Below are 14,462 nucleotides of genomic sequence, written 5' to 3' on the forward strand. Positions count from 1 at the left end.
ATTATGTGAAATAATAATTAATCAATTTGATGATACTTACACTGCAATCTAAGTGCATCTGTCGAATGATTATTTCTGTTTTGTATGTGCAATGTCGAAGAGTTTTCCTCTTGAAAACTCATCTTTACATGGGACATATTATTGGTAAAACATTTAATTGCTTAGGATATACGGTTAGCAGCAAGAGCCAAGCTTTGTTTGAGCTACTCTATAAGCTTCAGCTAACCCATAATATAAAATGTAGGTCAGCTGGGGCTTTTTAAAACAGATGGAAATTTAGAAGTTTATGGTGGTTCAAGGGATGTATGTCCCAGCAAGGCTGCCAACTTCTCCAGTTCCAAACTGTGAAAAAAGCAGAAATCAGACTGCTGAAAGGCACTCATTCTAACTCATTTTCATTCCAGAAGCAGCAATGCCCTGTGCAGTGGGTTTCATTTGTAACATATTCAGCACTGACATGCTGCAGAAGATGATAATTAGTTCAGTGGTGTTTAGAGGATTTTATATTTAGTTTGCTGACAATGAAAAGTATTTTAATTTGGGCAACTTCATTAGTGTAAATATTCAAGAAGAGAGATAAAAACACAGTTGTTCTAAGTAAAATGCTTAGAACTCTGGAGGTAATCCAGAGTTTATTTCTGCACACACTTCATGTTTTCATTTATTTTTACATTCAGGGTCATAGGTTATATCTGTTACTAGGTTAGTGCTATAATAAAGTAAATAGATTATCCTGTGTTTCTGTTTCATGAAAGTCTTGAAAGTGTTGAGGAAAAATGGGCAGAATCAGTATTTCTGAAAATAGAAGTCTCCCAGGACACATGCACCAGCTGTCCATGTAGCTGGCCGCAGGGATGTCCCGCTGCCGTAGCAGCTTCTTCAGCCTCAGTGCTGCTTCTGACCGTGACTCCTGTTCTTATTCACTGAGCTTGTCTAGTTTTGGAGGCCAATTGCTGAAGTTTCTACCCGTGTCTCTGCTCCTGGGTGTATATAGTAGAATTAAAGACTCACTGCATGAGTTTAAAATCTGCTTTTTAAAACACCTCTGATATTTGCCTCTGAGTGTGTTTCAAAGAGTCCTCCTGGCTTCAAGCGTTCCTCAGCCTGCTTGTGGGAGAGAATGGGATGAGAGCAGTGGGAACGTGGGGAGGTAGAAGTGTTTCTTGCAATTTGCAGTGCAGAATTGGTTTGAGGGGGTCGGAAGAGGCAGGAGAAGGATGTCTAGGAGTTGTTCAGAAGGTCGGATGGCCAAGGTGCTCAGCAGTTGCCTGTTCTTCAGAGAAAGTTCCTGCAACAAACTGTCATCATTATTGTGGTTGAATAAGATTGCTGTGCAAAGCTGCTTTTTGTTCGGAGTCGAATGTGATGTTTTGAGTTACTGCAGCTGACTTGTGAGCTGTGATTTTTTTTTTAAAGGTCAAACATTGTGGCAGCTTTTAAATTGCAGTGACCAGGACTGAAAACATTTTTCAGAATTCAAGAAATGTGGCTCCCATGTCTGTAAAGGCTAGGGACAGAATGTTTTCTTGTGAGCATGTAAATCATCACAGAAGTCTGTTTTAAACAATGACTCCTTTTTCTAACAGTCTATGAAAAGGTATGCTTTTTTCCTGTGCAGTTTGCAGAAGACATTTCATCACATTCCAGTTTAACCTAGACTTTGCGATAAAGATGTACGCAGAAGTATTAGGGAAAGCTTTTCTTTAGACATGAAACTCTTCAGACTAGATATCGCCATCAGGCCCAGCTTGGAGGAAGGAGGTGCTACATAACTTCAGCTGCTTCTGCTGTAACTCTAGAAAGCCCCAGGGCCTTCTCTCTAGCCCTTACACAGGTAGGTAGGAGGAGAGAGGCAACATTTTACTTTTGCTTTTTTCCCTTCCCGCTTTCTTGCTATGTGCGTGCGTGTGGGTGGAGAGAGGCTGAGAGGAGGAAGGGAGGGAGCAACAGTAAAAAATGTGGTGACTCTGAGCATCAACACAAGAGACCCCATAGCAGTCTTCTCTGAAGGAGGAAGGGTTTGTCTCCCTTGTTGCAGTGACCCAGCTGGATCTGCACTTCGAAATGAAGGCAGATGGGGCAGTTCAGTTCATAACAGCTGCTGGGCTATTTTGGAATATTTCCTACTTGAAGACTTTTTTCAGAAGGGAAGGGATGTTGGGAAGGGTTCTGGATTTATCTATTTGTAAGACTATGAATAATACTATTTGTACTTTGCGGTATAAAGGTACTGCAATTATGAGAAATTGCTTTCTGCCTGATTGGCATACGTAAACAGCTTTCATATCTAAATGTATGTATCAGGCTCGTGACTTCAGTTTGTCATTTGAGGGAATGTGTCAGCCTTTCATTTCAAATTGTGTTGGCTCTTCTTTTGTCAGGAAAGACCTTTCTTGCGTGCTTAAGTAACAGAAACAAAGGCAATTAAAAAAAGGCAGCAAAAAGCAATTATCAAACAAGGATTAGGCTATGGATATTGCTTTGAAAAGACATTTCCACTAGATTCAGAAAAAGATGAAGCTGTGCGTCATTCATACATGTTTTTTATTTCCCTTTCATGTTTCCTAAGGGTTGAAGATAAATTAGGGTAGCTATTTTCTGTGCAGGCAAAGTACAAGCTATGCCCTAGATCTCCAAATGCTTCAACATGTAAATACTGCTTCTGAAGCCATCGGGTCTAGCTGCAAGTACAGATTTGTTTGCATTCATGTTTGAAGGTTACTTTCGTTCATTGACCCATTTAATTGTCATTCTCTATCCTCAGTTGCAGGCGTATGGCTTCATGTGCACGCGTATGGAAGACGAACAGCTTTAACACTCTCAGGCAGAAACGTTCAACAGAGAAACCAGCAAGAACTGAATCTTGCTGTGGATGTATCTGGTTAGAACTAATAGGCAGGACCCATATATAATCGTAGTCATCCTGTACACCTCAGTAGAAGGCTGTAACCTTGCTGTAGGACTGGATAAAGGGAGCTATACAGAAAAGGTGAATACACGGAAAGGCTCAGAGCAGCTGTTCCAATAGGGACTAGTATCAACCAATATGAGATATTTCTTTAACAAGAAGGGTGTCTAGTAGTTACCTGGGTCTGTTATTGGCTCAGGTTGCATTGGTGGGTTACTTATGTACTTCAGCTCTGCCTGGTCATAGCCATGAAAAGCGTAGGCTTAAAGGGGGCTGGCACAAACCCTGTTCATCTCACAGCATGGTGGGGAGGTGTAATCAACAGTTGCAGGAGCCAGGAGGTGTGCCCACGATGCTACTGACTCTTGTTCTGCTCCTGCATACTGTTGGAGGAATGCATGTTTCAAGAAAGTCTGTAAATTCTGTGTCCACCTGGAAGCAATTCAGTCTCCTGTTACTTCGTGATATGGGTTCTGTGTACGTAAACCTGTCCCATATTGTTTATAGAGAAAAAATGCCTGGCCAGGAGATGTGATACAGCCAGACAAGGTGAGTGAGGTTGTATAGTCTATTAAACCTTCAAACTCAAAATTAGGGGGTTGCAGGGCTTGCAGCCTAACGGACTGTCATATCTAATTAGCTATGCTGAAGAAAAGCAGCATTCAGGTACTGAAATAATGCGATGAACAGCCTGCATAACAGAGAAAGAGCATGGTGCACACAACTCATTTCAAAGTTTCAAAAGAGTGAAGTCTTCACTTAGGGCTTTTTTTGTTTGACTGCGCAATGTGGACTGTCAGATCCAATGTCTCGCGTAAGTTTAATATCTAGTCCAGGGATCTGAGAGAACAATGAAATTAAAGGGACTTTTCAGATTCTTTGTAATCTACAGTTTGGTTTAAGATTCTCCCTCTGCTAGAACTCAGTTTCTCATCTGTATTCCATCTTCTCACCAACACATTCTCTTTTATTATACAACATGGCCTACAGTAACTAGGGATTTCATGTCATAAATCTTGGCTTGGGGGCTCACGATCTCTCTTTAGGCTCCAGTGTGCTGTATGTTTTACTGACTTGCCACAGCAGGAAGTTAGGTGATATGTTTAGCACAAAGGAAGTGCACTGATAGAATTCAAATCTTAGGCGCCCACACAAACAAAATTTAAAAACTGCTTTAAAGTTTGTTCTCAAACATTTAGCTTTTGATTAACATCTAATCTTCCAAAGCACATTTGGATTTTTCAGGCTTTGAGATGTTCTGGTTAAGTTTGAATCAAGTGCTACCAATGCGGTTCTGTGTCCTTGGTAGCAGATAGCTTGAGGCAAAAACTCATAGAATTTTGAACTGTCCCCAGTTATGAGAGTGCGAAGTAAGTGCTGAATACTAATGATAAAGTAAAAACATGTCTGATACATTGTACATCCTGAACATGGGGAGGATGCTCTTCTTGGTATGTTCGTAGGAAGCATCTGAACATGTGGAGTGCCAGTCCAACTTGAAGATTTTGAGTGTGTGATTTGTGTGCAATCGTGCAAGCAAATGAGGGACCATGATCAAATTGATATTTAAAAAACACAGAAAATGTCTTGATATCCATTTTATTTGTGACTGATACTGAAATCAGCCATGATTTTGTTGGCAAAGGGTGAGATTTGTCACAGCATCTAGAGGTTTGGTGTCTAGTCTAAGCTAATTGTCCTGAACTCCCACTATAGCTGAGAGAAAGATGCACTTCCAGAGGGTTATTTATCCCTTCCCAGAATAGGAATGCAAAATAGGTAGAATTAATTACCTGTTAGGTGTGCCTCTTTCTCTGTATTGGTAATTTATGGGTCCTAAACAATGAATTTAGGTTAAGCGTCAAACTTTTAGATGTATAAAATTAGATAGATTGAATGCTACAAGGTTTACTGTGAGCATGGGCTAAGCTTTCCATCTGAGATATGAATAATCCGTCCCATGATCACTAAGTGGGGAATCAGCTGTGGATCAAGAGCAATATGTTTAAGAAGGACTGGTCATGGGCTACATTAAGAAATGCAGTTTAGTCCGCCACAAAAAAAGAGCTTTGCTGCCCAGGGAATTTTTTTTTTTTTTTTTTTTTTTTTTGGATAAAGCATGAAAGACATTACATTTTTAGGTTGAGAGGAATGGATTTCTTATTTCTGAGTTGGAAAGGGCTTTGAGGCAAAGGAATTTGATTTGGTTACTTCAAGTACTCACTTAGCTTTTCTGCCCTCTCTGTCCTGATGTTTTGGTGCCTGGCATGCTGTTTTATAGAGATTTACATAACCAAGGTCATTTCTCTGAGGCAAGGTGCAAGAATGCATTACAATTGTAAATTCCCTTAATTGTCCTAAAGCAGGGCTCAGAGCTTAGGCAATGGAAAATCCTATTGTTCTAGTCCCTGAGAGACGTGTGAATAGAATAGAAATATATGGATATGTGGATTCTAAAGCTAACGTGGAAAAATGATTCATAAAAAAGGTTTATTCACTTGTGATACACAAATGATGGTGGAAGTCATGAACCAATGACCTGTGAGTTTAGATGTAGGTTTTATTTGGTAGACAGTTACCTTAAACATGTTTATTATTTCTAGTGTGACTTTGCCGCCTCGGCTTTATAGAGGTACAGTTCAGACCAGTATACAGTTAAGAAAGTTCCCATTATTAAAGCAATATATTTTTTTCACTCTGTTTGTCAGGAAAGCTGTTTCTGTCCTACGCATTTTCTGGTAGTTAAAAGATGCCTCTTTTTCTTCCCAGATGTCAGTACCTGTAATTAACTTAAGCCGGTTTGAACTCAGTGGGGAGATTAGGAAAGAAATGTCCATTTAAATAATCCCCATCAAGAGTTTTTTTAAATTCAGATTACTTTAAATAATTATCAATTGATACAGGTAATCCCTCTCATCTGAGAATTTACAAACTCTTACTTAAACATTAACAAACCCTGTCCATTAACACTGAGAGGAAAGCATTCTATACTCACGTAATGAGTGGGGAACACGGTGCCCTGGCTGGTTAATAGCAGAATTAGAAATACATGGAAAACACCTCCCTGATGATATGCCAATTTACAGAAACAGCCTGGCTTTGAACTAACTTTGATTTAGGTGAAAAGTCCCAAGTATCTTCATCTTATCATTGGGAAGTGATTTAATTTTTGTTTTATACTAAAATAAAGCAAACAGGCAATCCAGTTTGGAATGAAATGGTTTGAATGACCCAGCATGCTGTGCGTAAGGGGTCATTTGATTTAACTTACAGTTAAGTAAGTCCTATTTGTGTTTCAGAATGGAAAAGAAAAGGGGTCTCAAGAGACAGATTCCTGGCTGGCACAAACTGCTGGAAGGTCCCCAGCTGCTGAAGGGGCTGTCCCACCTCCCTGCCCTGCTTGCAAACCGTGCCGTCTTGTCCTGGCAGTGGCAGTCCTGCAGCCCATACAGCTGGAAGCAAACCTGCTTTGTTCTTAATTTCCCAGGAACCGTTTCCAGGTGGATGGGCTTGCTGTCCTCACTGGTTGTGTACGTGCACTTGAAAGCTGGCTTGGGGAAAGTGATGGGAAGGTGTCCTGGGAAGAAAGGGCAGAAGGACACTGCCCGCTTCAGTAACAACATCATCTTCTGTTGCTGTAAGCTGCTTCTGAAACTATATGCTCCAAATAGCCCCAAACCCACAAATGGGGCCACCACCTTGCAATAGCTACTAGTCACTCTGCCCATCTCCTGGTATGTGTATGGCTATCACGTTTACGTGCACAAAGTGGATGGCTGTGTGACTCCCGAGTTGTAGAATGAAACTGTAAATCACCAGGAACTGATTTACATGCACAGTTATGTTATTTATGTGCAAAGAAGAGGAACCTGCACCGCTTTTCATGTGCAAATAGACTATGCAGTTGTGTTTCTGTGCTCCACGAAGTAGCACAACAAATGCACGACACTTACTGTTGCCAGCCTGCTGGTCTTCTGTAAGTGCATACTGGCTTCTGGGGTTTAGGAAGGTGCTCACTCAGTGCAGGGGGGGACAGAGGAAGTAAAGCACGAGGAGACCAAGAGAGACTCCATGGGATGGCAATACAGGGTAGCTTTCTCCAGGAACTTCACGTAAATCTCCGTGCTGCCACTCCTTGCTTACCCCTGCCCCATGGGCATACAACTCTGTTAGGTGAAGCAGGCCGGCATAGTGTCTACTAGTAAACGTGTAGATGTTTTGCTATGACAGTGGCTTCTTCTCAGAGTTGAGAGCAAGGGTTGAGATGTGGAGAGTGAAGAATAGTTAGAGAAGGACTGGGTGCGAGGACTTCTTGTTGATATATTTACATCTAGGTATATGGAAAAAGCTTTTTGCTGGTGTAAAAATGATAAAGAAATATGTTTCCTAGCTAATGTTTTATTACATCTACAAATGTTTCTAGTGTAAATCTGGCCTTGGGTTGTTATCTGTGTCTGTGTGTGTTCCTGATCTTCTGCTTCACTGTGGAGTTTCTGCCAGCATTCCCCAGCTGTTCAGTTTTCTGATATAAATCTAAAGAGTCTACAAATCAAATGTCTGCCAGATATCATGGGGATGTTTTCCATGTCCAGATGGACTTCTGCAAGCTCTTTCTCTCATCGATAAGTCACTTACTTTCCATTTAATGTATGTGACCTGTTCAGTCTGTTTTTCCCTTACTTGCATTGTTGCACAGTAGGTAATCCAGAGAATGGTCTTTACCTGTTGAGGTGTGGGTATGGTGCATATCGGGGGCAGCAGCAAAGTCATGGATTTGCTAGGAGCATTTTTCCATGATAGGAGGACTCTCTGCTGCCTCAAGGGGGAAGGTGTGGATGTGGCATTTTGATTCCCCTTCCCTTATTTGGGTTTTGTGTTGGAGGATTCCATGGACTTTAGCATAATTTTTTTGATTGAAACAAGAGGAAATGAGATGAGGATTAAGCCTATAAATTTTAGAATAGGAGAATGCAATGGAGTTTCTTTAATGGAACAGTGTCGGTATACGGTGCCAAGAAATTGCTGCGGTTTCTTCTCATGATTTAACAAACAATTTGACTGATGGTACTGTGAATGAACAAATTTGTTTATTTAAATTTAAATTGCTGTTTACAAAGTATGTTGCTTGTTGAAGGTATTAAAGTAAGGCAGGTTAGTAATATAGTACTTGCCAGAGGTGTCCTGTGTATTTCCAGCTGGATGTTTCTGAGCAGGAATACATCACATCCCATCTAAAAAAGTACCACAAAAAGATGTAGAAATGTTGTCCTTTTTAATAAAGAAATGGTGCACTTCTACCTGGCTGCAGGTATGGAGTGTGGAAAGAGCAGGTTATGATGACTTTGCTTTTGACATTTAAGTGCTAAATGCTGATGATTTTGTGGCTTGGTTTTCAGTAGTTTATAGTTTTGCCAAACTTGACCTGTTTGAGTTGAAATTTCTTATATTACCTCTTTGCTATAGTGAATTTTCTGAGAAACCTTTGAGCAATTTCAGGCCAGTGGTACTTGCAGGGTACCAACAGCTATTTCCTACCTTCAGAAGAGATTGTGATGAAAGAAAAACAGTTCAGATATATTAGGAAGGGCAAATCCTGTTCTAATTGCAGCGAGCAGGGAAACCCTGCTGTGCTCACCTGGGACCTGAGTTGGGCTCTTGGTGCCTATTGATGGATGCAGAATTAGGCTACAATGCCTAGAATTTTCTAGGAGTCTGTGTGACATTTCTCTGAGTAACAAGTGAGTATATTACTGGCAATGAAATGCAAATGAATGAAGCATCTTAGTAAAAAATGTAGAGACAGTATTTACCTGAGGAAATTCACTTTAAGGGTAGGAGTTCTAGTTATGATTTTTTGGTGCTGATTCAGACACATTTTGAAACATGTGCTCCTACCCTGAGTATGGGGAGGGGGTGCCTTACTTCTTTCCAGGTTAATCATAATTTTTGTGAGAGTGATAAAACCAAACCGCCCCAGAAATCCTTGCAGAATCCACGAGGAAGCAGATAAAACCATTGACACGTTTCTCCCTTGCTGAATCCATTAGCAAAAATTTTGGTGACTTGAACAGTGAGAGCTCCCCTAGCGTCTTCATCAATACAAGAGGTCACCCTCGATCAACTCATTAAACAAGGGGCTGTGGGCTTTGTGCTGCAGCCAGGCAGCGAGCAAAATCCACCTCTTGAATGGGGGGCTGCTCAGGCCAGTCACGTGTTTCTGGCTGCGAACCTGGTCTAATATCACAGTGCCTGGAGTTTGCTTTCAATGGGAAATCCTACCACAGAAAACGAAACACATTTCACTTCTCGTGAGAAGCAGTTGAACTCTGGATTGTAATGTGAGGTGACGTTAAGAGCAAAAAATCCTGCATCACTTGAATTTTCTCTTTCAGTTTTGATTTCTTACTTTTTGTATTCTGTTTTTAGTGGGTTGGACTGAGAAAGTTGCTGAGTGCTTGTTCTGGTTGGTGATGGTGTATTATGTATCCGGTTGACAAATTTGTATTTTAAGTAGTTCTTGAAAACTGGTATTTGGATTCCCATGGGCATTGGCCCATAAATAGATTTTTAAGGGTGAGCTCTCCGTAACTCCAGGAGGGGACATTGGAAAACTGAAAGGATCCAAACTATTTTCCATTGGAAATCAAAACAGTTTTAAGAGAAATAACTGAAAGTCATGATGCTAAACTTGGTCTTGATGTAAGTCCAGTCCAAAAGGAGACAGCAGCTGTGGTGCTTGAATGGAGTGGCCTGTAATGTGCATCCGTATTGGGGTGAGTGCACTTTGAGGTTCAGCCTTTCATTAAACTCCGGGGTACCAAAACTCCTTGCTGCACGGATCATGAACCAGTCGCCTAAGGAAAACGAGGTGGGCCAGGTAAACCGGGATTGAAGGTGGTCAGAAATTCATAATATACAGCAGAAGGATATGAAGGAGTCCCTGTATTGTAAGAATACAATCCCCTCCAAATGCCTAATCTGTTTCTCGTGAAAGACATGTGGCCCAATATAGAAGTTTTAGGTCAACTGATTCAGTTAAAGATTAGCCTCAGTATTCTGAAAGAGAAGACTGTGGTTACTTACGGACTTTTAATTCCTTATAAAGGATTATACTGGGCACCATGCTGCTGCTACAGTGTGAAATCTTTTTGCTGCTTTGCTAAATTAACCTTTGTAATAGAAAGGCTTCTTATGTGCTTCCAGTCAAAAGAAGAGATGGTTTTGAGTTTGTAGCAAATTAAAATGCCAATGATTGGGATCCTGATCTAAAATTCATCGTTTTTTCTATTTCTTCTTAAATCATGTTCCTTTACTGTTTTGCAAATGAGTTGCAGAGTTGTGTCCTGCTCTGATTTAACACTGTGTGCAGGATACTTAAAATGGAAATCACTGTCATGGGGCAGAAACAAGTGCGGGTAATGAGGGGGAAGATACTGCAATTAAAGGTAAATTGATTATGATTTGTGAAACTATGTTTGGAAAAGTGACTTTAATGGATGTAATGTCAAATCTCACAGTTATATGTAGTGAGAGGAAAAGCTTCAGTTTTAGGTAATGATATGTATGTTGATACATGTTTTCAGACCATGAGTGTGTATTTTAAGTTGTACCTCCCTCAGTATTCTTGGCAGTACACATTCTTTGTGCTCCGCTATAATCATAGAATCATAGAATTGTTTAGGTTGGAAAAGACCTTTAAGATCATCCAGTTCAACCATTAACCTACACTACCAAGTCCACTCTAAACCAATCAAGGGTAGACTAGACTAAACCATGTCCCGAAGTGCCACATCTACCCGTTTTTTGAACACTTCCAGGGATGGGGACTCCACCACCTCTCTGGGCAGCCTGTTCCAATGCTTGACCACCCTTTCCGTAAAGAAATTTTTCCTAATTTCCAACCTAAACCTCCCCTGGCGCAGCTTGAGCCCATTTCCTCTCGTCCTATCGCTAACTACATGGGAGAAGAGACCAACACCTACCTCACTACAACCTCCTTTCAGGTAGTTGTAGAGAGCGAGAAGGTCTCCCCTCAGCCTCCTCTTCTCCAGACTAAACAACCCCAGTTCCCTCAGCCGCTCCTCATAAGGCCTGTGCTCCAGACCCTTCACCAGCTTCGTTGCCCTTCTCTGAACATGCTCCAGCACCTCAATGTCTTTCTTGTATTGAGGGGCCCAAAACTGGACACAGTATTCCAGGTGCGGCCTCACCAGTGCCGAGTACAGGGGGACAATCACCTCCCTGCTCCTGCTGGCTACACTATTCCTGACACAAGCCAGGATGCTCTTGGCCTTCTTGGCCTCCTGGGCACACTGCTGGCTCATGTTCAGCCAGCTGTCTACCAACACCCCCAGGTCCTTTTCGGCCGGGCAGCTTTCCAGCCACTCTTCCCCAAGCCTGTAGCGTTGCATGGGGTTCTTGTGCCCGAAGTGCAGGACCCGACACTTGGCCTTGTTAAACCTCATACAGTTGGCCTCGGCCCATCGATCAAGTCTGTCCAGGTCCCTCTGCAGGGCCATCCTACCCTCGAGCAGATCGACACTCCCACCCAATTTGGTGTCGTCTGCAAACTTACTGAAGGTGCACTCAATCACCTCATCCAGATAATCGATAAAGATATTAAACAAGGCTGGCCCCAAAACAGAGCCCTGGGGAACACCACTCGTGACCGGCTGCCAACTGGACTAAACTCCATTTACAACTACTCTCTGGGCTCGGCCACCCAACCAATTTTTTACCCAGCAAAGACTACGCCCATCCAAGCCATGAGCTGCCAGCTTCCCAAGGAGAATATTGTGGGAGACTGTGTCAAAGGCTTTGCTAAAGTCCAGGTAAATGACATCCACAGCCTTTCCATCATCTACCAGGCGGGTCACCAGGTCGTAAAAGGAGATCAGGTTGGTCAAGCAGGACCTGCCTTTCATGAACCCATGCTGGCTGGGCCTGATCCCCTGGTTGACCTGCACTTGCCTGTTGAGTTTACTCAAGATGAACCTCTCCATAATCTTTCCCGGCACTGAGGTCAGGCTGACAGGCCTGTAGTTTCCCAGGTCCTCCTTCCGGCCCTTCTTGTAGATGGGCGTCACATTGGCAAGCCTCCAGTCATCACGGACCTCCCCTGTTAACCAGGACTTCTGATAGATGATGGAAAGTGGCTTGGAGATGATGGAAAGTTTGTACAATGTTTACTGTCCTAATCTTGAAACTCATTGTGAGCTGACTATTACAAAACTCTGACAAGAAGCCTTTACCCTGGAAATCTGGGTCAAAACAAGCCCATACAATAGAAATTATTGTAATGGAGTTGCCATGTGATGTTCTGTCATGTTGAACTGCTTTGCGGGGCAGGCAGGGAATAGAGACAGACACCAATGAGTACTTTACCCCATGCACTACATGTGGGACCCAGTGAAAGAAATCCTATCCCAGTGGAAGTTAATGGCAGGCCAACTTGGCCAGCTTTTGAGCAGCATGAGAAGAAGTTCCCAGCTGCATATAACTTGTAAGTGTGGTGAGTGCGTGCGTCATGCAAATAATTGGTGGTGAAGTCCAATGTTTGAGTCCCTTACAAATTTAATAGGCTTGGGAGTTAGTTGGTTCTCATTACACTAAAGGGATCGTATGAAGGACTTTGTCTCTATAGATCCCGTTTAGTAAATATTGACATGTTTGAAAGGTCTGATCTCTTCCTTGCACTTTTCCTTCAAATGCTGATTTGGATGGTGACATTGGCGTGAGGGACAAGCTTGTTGACCTTCTTGGAGTGCCATGGATTTCTGTCTTTGGAGAGAAAAAGCTGTTCTTTTTGATAGACTGTCTTTGCTTTTGTTCTTAGGACTTGTGCCATGAACAGGCAATGTGTTGTTTTCATGCCCATGATATCTCATAGCTTCCAAACAAGTTGTTTCATTCAGGTCCAGGACAAGATTTTAGAGTGAAATATTACTGGCCTGTTTAAAAAAAGGCACTCGAGAAAACTATTACTTTGATACATTTGGTCAATTACACTTTCTAGGACATTTGCCATGAAAACAGTAGGATCAAATCTATCTAGAGAGAGTGTGTGTGGCTACTGCTTTCCTCCTGGGCTGAGAAATGCTCAGAGAAGAGTATTTGCTGTGGGTTTTGGATAGCCCATGGCAGCATGACCTGAATGTTTTTGGTGCAAAAGTTTGCTCTCTGTGGTACTGAAAGAGTGTGAATTGAGACTAGAGAAGAGAAGAAAAATTAAAGAGAATGCTAATCAGGGGTGAAAGGAAAACAAAAAAATTATGGAGTTAGGAAGAAAGAGAAATCAGAAGATAATCCACCATTCATTTTCTAGGAGCTTGCAGACAACATGATTTTTTTACAGCATTTCAATGTTCCAGCTACAACCTATGCTAATGATAATCACAGGACTGGGACAGTTTACATGTGGAATATAAATGCTGCCTGCATATGCACCAGTATGGCAAAATAGATTGCCAAATCCCAGCACTGCATGTAAATGGATCTTCTACGCTTCTGTTTTGGTTTTAATTTAATTACAGAAACATTTTCAACATATGAGATTGCTTTTTGACACAATACTTAACATGTTTTTATTATTAAAAGCTTTAACTAAAAGCACTGGTAATTAAAATAAAGTAAGCAAGCAAAAAAATAAAAGGGAAGGAGATTCTGAAAAGTTTAAATGCCCATCAGGGCTCTCTCCACTCTCCCCACCCAGTCCTTATGCCTTAAAATGGGAATCATGCAGGATAAGATAGATGCAACTAAGTCTGAATCTGGAATTCTCACTGGAGTCCAGTTTGCTTACACCTAGACTAACATGGAGTTTAGGGTTTAAATTAAGGTTTATTGACAAAGGTAATTTACTCAGGAATAAGGTGAGATATTTGAGGTTGGTGGTGTGGTTATTCTAGAACAGCTTTGTCCAAGGACATTATTATTGTGGCATGATCTTCTGAAGTGGATTAATCTAAATGAGAAAAAAACCCTACATGTTCTTAATCTGGAATAGATATTTCTGTAGGAATTATTTTTACGAGTTATTGTGGTCAGTCTCCCTGTCTAGACAAGCGTTTAGAGTTCCTATCATAAGAGAGTCCTTATAGTAAGAGAATGAAGCAGGTTTCTTTTCCTGTATGTCTCATTTTGCTGTGTTTCTTGTCATACCTCTTTTAGCAGGGAATGAACAAAAGCTTAGGGCTTTGTCTTTGAGATCATGGCTATTACTTTCCAAGAGGTGTTGTTTTGGTGAGAGGGCAGAATTTTGGCATTGAAGCTGCAGTGATTGGAGAGCAGTCTGCTCCAAGGCTGTGGAGTTATGTTAGCTGTGGGGTGTTAGATATTTTGACGGAGACATCAGCATCCTAGTAAAATACTCTGAGAAGACACTTAGAAAATGGTAGCAAGGCTTCTTGGCCCTGTTTGAAAATTTTCCTAGTATGAATCAAGAGTGCGTGATCCTGTAATCCCACCATACTACTTGTGCAGTGGGAGGAGTCTGCCGCTCCCACTCAGAATTTATTTGACTTTTGATAGTTATTGCAGTGTGCTGATCTTAGCA

At 41.7% G+C, this 14,462-nt stretch overlaps 1 protein-coding gene across 3 annotated transcripts in view; it reads left to right on the forward strand.

The window, feature by feature from the left end:
- Positions 1–14,462, forward strand: part of ABCG1 (ATP binding cassette subfamily G member 1) — a 55,426-nt gene that overhangs the window by 22,775 nt on the left and 18,189 nt on the right. The gene's annotated exons all lie outside the window — the stretch shown is intronic.

Source organism: Pelecanus crispus, chromosome 1 (assembly GCF_030463565.1).
Source record: "Pelecanus crispus isolate bPelCri1 chromosome 1, bPelCri1.pri, whole genome shotgun sequence".
NCBI classification, from domain to species: domain Eukaryota; kingdom Metazoa; phylum Chordata; class Aves; order Pelecaniformes; family Pelecanidae; genus Pelecanus; species Pelecanus crispus.